The sequence below is a fragment of the Rhinopithecus roxellana genome, chromosome 14 (assembly GCF_007565055.1).
Source record: "Rhinopithecus roxellana isolate Shanxi Qingling chromosome 14, ASM756505v1, whole genome shotgun sequence".
Taxonomy (NCBI): Eukaryota; Metazoa; Chordata; class Mammalia; order Primates; family Cercopithecidae; genus Rhinopithecus; species Rhinopithecus roxellana.
The window spans coordinates 90,897,157-90,908,023 of NC_044562.1; the positions used below are offsets into that span (position 1 = coordinate 90,897,157).

The window sequence follows — 10,867 nt, forward strand, 5'->3', positions numbered from 1 at the left end:
ACTTTAAAATTAAGAACGTTTCAGGCCGGGCACGGTGGCTCACGCCTGTAATCCCAGCACTTTGGGAGGCTGAGGTGGGCGGATCACAAGGCCAGGAGATCAAGACCATTCTGGCTAACATGGTGAAACCCTGTCTCTACTAAAAATACCAAAAATTAGGCGTGGTGGCAGGCACCTGTAGTCCCAGCTACTCGAGAGGCTAAGGCAGGAGAACTGTGTGAACCTGGGAGGCGGAGCTTGCAGTGAGCTGAGATCACGCCACTGCACTCCAGCCTGGGTGATAGAGCGAGACTCCGTCTAAAAAAAAAAAAAAGATTTCATAGCTGGGCATGGTGGCTCACACCTGTAATCTCAGTTACTCAGGAGGCTGAAGTGAGAGGATTGCCTGATGCCAGGAATTCAAGACTAGCCTGGGCAGCATCACAAGACTCCCTCCCCTACTTCAACTAAAAAAGTTGAAAAAAAATTAGCCAAGCATAGTGGTGTGCACCTGTAGTCCCAGCTACCTGGGAGGCTGAGGCGGTAGGATTGCTTGAGCCCTGAAATTCGAGGCTGCAGTAAGCTATGATCACACCACTGTACTGCAACTTGGGCAATAGAGTGAGACCTTGTCTTAAAAAAAAAAAAAAAAAAAAAAAGGATTTCAGTAGATGGAGGCCTGTTAAGGAGTTTATAGCGATGTACTTACTATATTGAACCTAAATCTAAAGTTTCCACTTAGTGAACCTCACATACATTGTAAGGGTTATTTCCCCTCATGTAAGTGGTAGGTAATGCAGAAAAATAGAAATGAACTTTACCAAAGGAAATGTGTGTTACATTTTGTTACATGAAAGGTCAATGTTTGCTTAGATACTGTTTTAAATTTCTGTGCCCTGATTGCCTCAAGACCCAGTGAGATTTTGGTTGTTGACCAGATGCCTGGTTTTTCTGTTGGCCCTGCCTACACAATTCTAAAATGGAATTCAAGGCTGTCTATAGTTTAAAGACTGATTACTTCAACTTTAGAGGACATTGCTGTGAATTATGTTCTTTACGACTTGCAGAGCCCTATAGATTATTTACAATAAGAAAGTTGGATAAGATACAGAAAAGACTGAATTGCCTTTTAAATCTAAATTTAAATTTGACGGAACCCAAGCTTGCTCCTTTGCTGTGTGTTATCACATCTGCTTTGGGACCCACTAGATTGTCATTTTCTTGACTGTCCCACTTCCTCAACTGTTCTGTTTTCCCACTGTCAGCAGTTTTCTGGCATCATTTCCTTAAAAGCCAGCCTAGACTTGTAACCTATCCCTTGGAGCACTCTCTCACCATTTTATTTTACTTTCCATCCATTGCACTCACCCAAGTCCTTAACCCTAGATCAATCCAACTTCTGACTAGACAGCTGTGATGGCTAATACCGAGTGTCAACTTGATTGGATTGAAGGATACAAGGTATTGATCCTGGGTGTGTCTGTGAGGGTGCTGTCAAAAAAGATTAACATATGAGTCAGTGGGCTGGGAAAGGCAGACCCACCCTTAATATGGGTGGACACAATCTATCAGCTACCAGCTCTGCTAGAATGTAAACAGGCAGAAAAATGTGAAAAGAGAGACTGGCCTAGCCTCTCGGACTACACCTTTCTCCCCTGCTGGATGCTTCCTGTGCTCTAACATCACACTCCAAGTTCTTCAGTTTTGGAACTCAGATTGGCTCTCCTTGCTCCTCAGCCTGCAGACGGCCTATTGTGGAACCTTTTGATTGTGTGAGTTAATACTTAATAAACTCCTTCGTAGATATGTATCTATTCGATTAGTTCTGTCCCTCTAGAGAACCGTGACTAATCCAACAGCTTTATCCCTTTACTTTATACATGTGTTTCCTTGTTTAGGTGTGTTTCTTGTAAGATATTTATAGCTGCATTTTGCTTTGTTTTTATTCCAATCTGAGGATAACAGTTTCTTAAATTGGTGAGTTTAACTTGTTTATATTTATCATGATTACTGATTTATTTGGGTATATTTATATCACCATTTGAAAGAAATTTTATGTTTTTTCTTTGTGCTTTTCTTTTACTATTTTAGCATCACTTTTAAAAAAGAAATATTTCTTTTCTTTGTTTCAAAAATTTACATTTTTTTCTTATTCTTTTTTTTTTTTTTTTTTTTGAGACGGAGTCTTGCTCTGTCGCCCAGGCTGGAGTGCAGTGGCGCGATCTCCACTCACTGCAAGCTCCGCCTCCCGGGTTCACGCCATTCTCCTCCCTCAGCCTCCCGAGTAGCTGGGACTACAGGCGCCTGCCACAGCACCCGGCTAATTTTTTTGTATTTTTGGTAGAGACGGGGTTTCACCGTGTTAGTCAGGATGGTCTCGATCTCCTGACCTCGTGATCCACCTGTCTCGGCCTCCCAAAGTGCTGGGATTACAGGCGTGAGCCACCGCGCCCGGCATTTTTTTCTTATTCTTTGTTTGTTACCTTAAAAGTTTTAACATGCTGGCCGGGTGCGGTGGCTCACACCTGTAATCCCAGCACTTTGGGAGGCTGAGGTGGGTGGATCACCTGAGGTCAGGAGATCGAGACCAGCCTAATCAATATGATGAAACCCTGTCTCTGTTAAAAATACAAAAATTAGTTGGGCATGGTGGCATGCTTCTGTAATCCCAGCTACTCAGGAGGCTGAGACAGGAGAATCACTTGAGCTCAGGAAGTGGAGGTTGCAGCGAGCTGAGATAGCGCCATTGCACTCCAGCCTGGGCAACAAGAGCGAAACTCCATCTCAAAAAAAAAAAAAAAAATTTAACATACTTACTTAACATGCCTATTTAACTAACATTAATAAATATTTCTATTCTCCCTCAGAACAATATAAACACTATGGAATAGTTGAGCTCTGACATCCCTATCCTGTATTCCATGTTGTTGCTTTCTAGAATTTCAGTTCCATTTTGTTTTTAATCCCTCCAATTACTACTATTTGAACAAAAATTTAATTTTATATATACATATAGAAAAGTACACAAATCATAACTATGCACTTGAAACATTTTCAAAAAGGAAATATAACCCAGGTAACAACCACTCAGATCGAGAAAGAGAATATTACTAGCACCCCAGAAGCCCCACAAAGCGGTTCTCAGTCACCACCCCTCTCAAAAGTAATCTTGATCCTAATGTCTGTGATCATTGATTAGTTTTGCCTGTTTTGAACTTTATATGGACTCTTTTGTCTGGCTTCTTTCCATTAACATTGTTTTCGAGAGATTCATCTATGTCTTTAGGTATAGCAGTAGTTTGTTTATTCCCATTGCCTTAAATTATTCCATTGTATGAATATATATAATTTATTTATTCATTCTTCTATTGATGGACAGTTAAGTTGGTTTTAGTTTGTCTGTTACGAATAGTCTACTATGAATATCTTGTCTTTTGTACTGTTTCTGGGCACATGCTCTTAGGTACATGTTCGTATGTACCCATTTCTGTTGTGTATATCTAGGAATGGAATTGCTGGGTCATTAGACACACAATTTACATTTTCACCAATAGTGTATGAGAGTTTTGTGAAGTGCCTGTTCAAATTCTTTCTGTGGTTTGTACTTGTTTATCATTAGATCATTTTTAGATAAGATTACTTTTTACTGTGGAATCCTGTGTGTCTGGGGTTGTGAATATATACTCTGGAGTATTTTGTGGATGTGTATTAAGTTCTGCACTTACTTCTGCTGGGACTCTAAGTGTACAATTTTTGGCTTGGGATTCTAGCACATAAGGATGGTACAAATTTGTACCTCACACCTGGAAGGGACACATGCTTAATGTATCGATTTCTCACTGGGAGAGTTTTCTACCTTTATCCAAAGACTGAGGCAGATAGCACATCTTCTTCTACTTCTTTGTGATGGTGGCCAGAGATTTTCTAGACTAGTACTGTCCAGTAGAACTTTCTGTGCTGATGGAAGTGTTCTATATGTATGCTGTCCAACATGGTAGCTACTGGTACTCAGTAACCCACATGTGGTTATTGAATACTTGAAATGTGTGACTGAATAATTGAATTTACATTTTGTTGAATTTTATTTTATTTTATTTTATTTTTTTGGGATAGAGTCTCGCTCTGTTGCCCAGGGAGGAGTGCAGCGGTGTGATCTTGGCTCACTGCAACCTCCACCTCCTGGGTTCAAGCAATTCTTCTGCCTTAGCCTCCTGAGTAGCTGGGACTACAGGTGCTCACCACCATGCCTGGCTAATTTTTTGTATTTTTAGTAGAGACGGGGTTTCACCATATTGGTCAGGCTGATCTTGAACTCCTGACCTCATGATCCGCCCGCCTCGGCCCCGCAAAGTGCTGGGATTACAGGCGTGAGTCACTGCGCCCGGCCCAGATCTCAGTCTTATTTCTTTTCTCACTCTATATATCTTCCCAGGGTGATTTCATTCCAATTTATGGCTCATATTTTATGAGCTGATGACTCCTAAGTTTGTTGTCATTTTTGAAGCATTAACTATCTTCCCTGTGTTTCCTCTTCCTCATTGGTTTAGCCCTCATCTCTGCAAAAACAAAAAGTAAAAACAAAAAATACAAAGCAGCAGGTTTTTCTAGGCTCATAATTTTTTTTTCAAGTTTCAGTTATTGATTAAAGTGTAGTCTTCAACACATTATATCAACGTGATTTTATGTATTTAGAGGAGAAATACTTCCTGGTTAAGTGGAAAATTGTGTGGATGACTTCTGGAAAACCTTCATTCTAAAGCAGCTTTATAGTGAAACATTTCACTTAGAAATCTGGACCTTCTTTCTTCAGTTTGCTGTAATCCAAATGCACTGAGTGGAACTTGTATTGATCCTTGGGACCCAGTTTGTTCCAGGGCCCTGGGTTATTCTTTCTGTCCCAACTAACATCTGGATTGAACAATGCCAGACACAAGAGATACACTGCTGCTCCAGGACCTCCAGGTCCAATAAATACAAAGAGGGGCATCAAGCTTGGCTGCTTCTTGGAATAACTGAGGATCTAGCAGAGCATGTTTGCAGCAGAGGCCCTCGACTGGAAATGAGAGAACCAACCTAGCCACCAGGTCCTGGGCTAAGTAGTATTTGGCTCCTAAGTTTTGAGAGCAAGCTCTAAAACTCCAGTGAACAGTTAGCTGCATGCTGTATTTAGGCAGACCCTTGACCCAGTCCTTCCCTAATTTGTCTTCAAAATAATTGTGGGGGCACTGAAGAATTGTGGGACACTGGCATGAAGAAGAATCTTAGAGATATTCTTTGATCTAGTTCAATTAATTAATCAATCAATTAATTGACAAAAATTATATACATTGATGGTGTACAACATGATGTTTTGATATATGTATACATTGTGGAATGGCAAAAGCAGGATAATTGACATATAAATTACCTCACATACTTACCCTTTTTTTTTTTTTTTTATGATGAGAACTTTGGTCTGTTTTTCTGGTGAATAATATGTAGTAGGACTGGTACCAGAACCAGGTCATCCAGAGATGTTCTGTCTGCTGCCATCAACTCAGGACCTCAGAAGGTGGTACTCCTCCCTTAAAGGTGAATTATTTTAACTAAAGAAAACAAAGAGAAATCCTTATTTCTAGATGAAATAAGAACCAACAGGAAATTCCAGGAGATTTCAGTTATATCAGTTGTTACAGTTGCTATATAGTGATATAACATCTGTTACAATGAAAACAGCAAGTATATATTTAATACACTTTTACAAAGTCCCCATATTTTCTTTTCTTCTCTTTCTTTCTTTTTGTTCTTGGAGGGTAGCAAGGTCTATTGTAAAGAGCAAAAGAACAAAAATTCCACAGCGTGGAAGGGGACCCAAGCGGGTTGCAGCTGCTGGCTGGGGTGACCAGCTTTCATTCCTTTATTGGCCCCTCCCATGTTCTGTTTTTGTCCTATCAGAGTGCCCTTTTTTCAATCTTCCCTGTGATTGGCTACTTTTAGGATCCTGCTGATTGGTGCATTTTACAGACCACTGTTGGTGCATTTTACAGAGCGTTGGTTGGTATGTTTTGCAGAGTGCTGATTGGTGCATTTTACAATCCTCTTGCTAGCTACAGAGTACTGATTGGTGCGTTTTACAATCCTAGCTACAGATTGCTGATTGGTGCGTTTTACAATCCTCTTGTAAGACAGAAGAATTCTCCAAGTCCCCACTTGACCAAGGAAGTCCTACTGGCTTCACCTCTCAATCCCCCCTCTAAACAGGGCATCCCAGCTGAAAAGTCCCCATATGTTCTTTTAGTAATCATTTTAATGTGTGTGTGAGAAAAGGACACTACTAAAAGAAACTTTTCAACTTTTCTAATCCTGTGTCTACTTTTAGCCAATATTTGTGAGCATCAGTCATATCCCTCCTCAGTAATTATATTTTATTGTTTCCTCCCAGGTCATGTGAAAGACTGTGTATAATTCAGAAGAGATATTTCTATGGTGAAAAAAAATACCCCATATTTAAATCAATTCAAGTTTCTTCTTGACATCTAGGCTGTATCTAGGACACATCTGGACATCTGGAAACATCCAAATTTGACTGACTTTTCCAGTTTACAGCAGAACATTTAGTAAATAAAAGAATAAGAAATTTGTACTAATCATATTTTTTTAAAAAAGTCAACAGCATTTCAGTGGGGCTGATATCCTCATGGCCTGGCCTTTATTTCTTGCTGCATGTCAGACTTACCCATGTTGGTGGAGGAGGCTGACATTCAAAGGGTGTGGTTTTTGAGGTTGCCACATGCCTTGCCATGACTTAAAATATCTCTCTCTGACTGCCAGATGGCCTGGGGAAGCACCAAACACAGGATCTACTGACCTCAGAACTTGGTGCTTTAGGAATGGAGCCTCTTTCAGGGTCCTTCTTAAATTTCTGTTTCTAAATATCTGAAGCACATAAAGCCTTAAACTGAGATTTTGAGCTGCTTCTCCTCGCTTTACTGAAAGCAGAGGGTGAGAATTAATTTCGGGCATAGATAGTAAATGCTGACTTTTCATTGTTCCCTTGAGAACACTTTACTCTCCAAAAGAAAGTCTCCCTTCTTCAGGCCAAATCTTGTGGAAACGGTGCACATGAGGTGTGGAGAAACTCCATGGGAAAACTGGGAGTCTACAAACAGGCCTAGTCTTTGAGGATGCTCAGCAGGGGTGGAGGAAGAAGCCTCAGGTATCTCTTCAGGTCCGATTCCCTACTGGATATAGATATAGAAAATGTAATTTACTTCCAGTTATTGAATGATAATGTCTTGAAACATTAGAAAAATAGTCATGTTGAAGGAAAAGGCAAAGAAGATTATTTGGAGAGGAGTAGATTTTTTTCTGTTTGTTGAGTGGAAAAGTGAGATAAATTGGTTTGAAAAGAGAAAAGTAAATATGTTGCAAGGGAGACTTTATTCATTAAACATTTGTTGAGCATCTACTAAGTGCCAGAGATAGTTCTAGTCTCTTGAGATATAATAGTTAGTGGACTAGACGAACGTGTTCTTTGACCTTATGAACTTCTCAGTCAAGTGAAAGGGCATGGAGGGGCCCTAACCCAGTGAGTGTGTGCAGCGAGGGATCAGAGGAGATTTCTCTGAAGGAGTGATATTTAAACCAAGACCTGAATAGGGTTAGACGGACAAAGCCCCCAGTTTAGTTTGGCTTCATTTTCAATGATCCCATTACAAAGCAAAACAAAACAAAAATTCAGTTCTAAATCCTTTGTTTTTTTCTACTTTAGATTATTACCTGCCTGAGATACAACTCTGATTTCAACAAGAGACAATTGGATTGCTATTTTTCTCTCTCCTTTGACTTGGTATTTATTATTTCTCATCTCTCATTGTATTATGATTTATTGGGTTACATCTGTCTCTCTCTATAGATTAGGAGTCACTAAAGGCCAGGGACGGTCTTAATAGTCTTTGTTCAGGCACCACATAGCCCTAGGATGAATAAATAAAGGAATCAAGATGAATGAATAAAAATAACAGTTGTTCTCATGGCATCATTCTGCATCGAGAAAAGTGTCATATCAAACTATTCTTCCCATCCAATCTATTTAATTGCACAACTACCGAATCTCCCATCCAGTCTATTCAATAACACTAATGCATTGAGCATCTACCATGTACAGGTCACATGTTTGTCATGGGGATGTAATGGTGAGCAAAATAGACGAGGCATTGGCTCTTGTGGAGTGTACAGTCTGATGGAGGAAGACAAACTTTATATAAATAATCACTCAAATACTTAATTCCTAATTCTATCAAAAGAAACAATGTAGGTAAAAATATTGAAATAAAAGATTTGAGTTGAAAATGGCAGGAAAATTTAAAGTTTTGCCAAGTTTTTGGATGCCTATAAGAAATGTGTCTTATATTTGTTTCCTCTTTTCCCTTCTAGCCTCTTGCAATAATTGAGTTTGTAAAATCAAAAACCCATTTTTTGGGCAGACACCAGCTAATCGTTAGTGGTACTTTGATTTTCCCCAAAGTTGTTTTCTCGTCATCCAGATAACTATTAAGCAAGTCAGAATCCAATTTTGCACAGAAGTTTTAAGGCTCTAAAAAATTACCATCGCCTATAATCAGGGATATTATTCCTGCACATTAAGAGTATGAGAGGATATGCCAGGAAAGGGAAATGCAAGAAGAAAACAAACAAACCAAAAAAGCAAATGAGATGACAGATGGATATAGAGATAGAAAATAGGAGTAATAATAATTTGCACTGCTCTCCAAATGTCAGAAAGACTACTCTTTTTTTTTTTTTTTTTTTAAGAAAGACTACTCTTAGAAGCTTATGAGATAATTATACACAAAACAGGATACACATGTTTTTTTGGCTCCAGATCTAAGAAAATAACTCTTCAGTATTAGAAGATGAACATTGAAGGAACTGACCTTAATATAGTAGGACAATAAACTACTATTAAGTTGATATTTCATAGTTCCCTTTGAAATTTTTGGATGTAAATCAGGATTCCTCTTCCTCCACCCAGTGTTCTTTCCCTTTCTTTCCACATTTTTCTCGTTTTTGATTTTTTTTCTTTTCTTTTTTTCGGAATGCTATCATGTGGATCTCTGAACTGTGCTGCTAACACACATGATATATATGCTACTGACAATAAGCAAGTATGAAGGTGAGAGGGCACATGAAATGGTGTGATGACACTGGATAATGGTATTCACAGATATTTTACTTCTCAGGTAAAAGAAACTGCTAATCATTTGAAAAGGAAAGGTATATTTGTTACTGTTGCTTAATACTGTAAAATGTTTGATGAAAATACTGTCTTCTTTATTCCTAGTCTGGTATTGAATTGCTTACCATTTTAATAAAAATATGAGCGCTGAGTTAGTAAGAATAAAGACAGCAAGAGAGATAGAAAGAAAGACAGAGTAAAAGAAGTGAACTGGGCGCAGTGGCTCACACTTGTAATCCCAGCACTCTGGGAGGCTGAGGTGGGTGGATCACCTGAGGTCAGGAGTTCGAGACCAGCCTGGCCAACATGGAGAAACCCTGGGTCTACTAAAAATATAAAAATTAGCTGGGCATGGTGGTGCATGCCTTCAATCCCACCTATGTGAGAGACTGAGGCAGGAGAATCGCTTGAACCAAGGAGGCGGAGGTTGCAGTGAACCAAGATAGCACCACTGGCCTCCAGCCTGGGTGACAGAGTGAGACTCCATCTCAAAAAAAAAAAAAAAAAAAAGAAAGAAAGAAAAGAAAAAAAAATAGAAGTATGGGACACTACTCACTGCTTCACTATTGTAGTAGACTTCCTCCACCTCCCCAATGAGCTTCCCATTTGTGTTTACCTTGTCAACCATGGAGGACAACCAAATAAGAACCTTATACAGGGTGCACTTCATATGCCATTAGTCATGCATCCTCAACAGGGGCTATGTCATCCCCAAGGAAGTGAAAATTGGTCATGAGTATATGTAATCTTACTTTTTAATGTATAAAGCTATATATATATATATGTATATAAAACACATAGATACATAGTTTATATAATATTAAAATTTCATGGGGGCAATTAAGAAAAAACGTCTGAAAATGTTTTTTAGGGGGACAACAATAATGAAAACGAATGATTGAGAGAGACACTGGCCTTAATTGTATCTTCATACTTTGTAGAGGAGGTAATTTACTTCTGGGTGAAGCTACTTTATCTTAAAGAGCTTGATATTTATACTGCAACACCAACTAGGAAATGACCATTATTGAATGAAGCTAAAATGGTACCATGACTACCAAATGGTGGAGAAGCTTGAGGCAAATGGATAGGCTTCTCAATAGCCTTACTATAAACCCAACAAATATAGCCCCAAATCGACTACTTGTACTGGAAATAAAGAAGTCATAAGAGGTAAATCAGTTTTGGCTTATTTGCAGATTTTTTCTTCCCCCGAGACGGAGTCTTGCTCTGTTGCCCAGGCTGGAGTGCAGTGGCACAAACTTGGCTCACTGCAACCACTGCCTCCCAGATTTAAGCAATTCTCCTGCCTCAGCCTCCCGAGTAGCTGGGATTACAGGCACACACCACCACGCCCGGCTACTTTTATTTTTATTTTTATTTTTTATTTTTGGTAGAGACGGGGTTTCACCATGTTGGCCAGGCTAGTCTCGACCTCTTGACTTCGTGATCTGCCCACCTCGGCCTCTCAAAGTGCTGGGATTACAGGCCTTTAGCCACTGTGCCTGGCCTGCAGATTTTAATTTACAGAATCTATAATTTCAGGGATACATGTACAGTAGACATTTTCACAACTGACTCTCACTTAATTGACTTGCCAGATTAATAGAGGTTCTCCACATCCTCTGTAATACATCCCGCTGAGGTCCATGGCACTTTGCACACTCTATG

At 39.4% G+C, this 10,867-nt stretch overlaps 1 pseudogene; it reads right to left on the reverse strand.

The window, feature by feature from the left end:
- Nucleotides 1–4,762: 4,762 nt before the first annotated feature.
- LOC115893141 lies at nucleotides 4,763–5,011 on the reverse strand (annotated as a pseudogene).
- Between the last annotated feature and the right edge of the window lie 5,856 nt (nucleotides 5,012–10,867).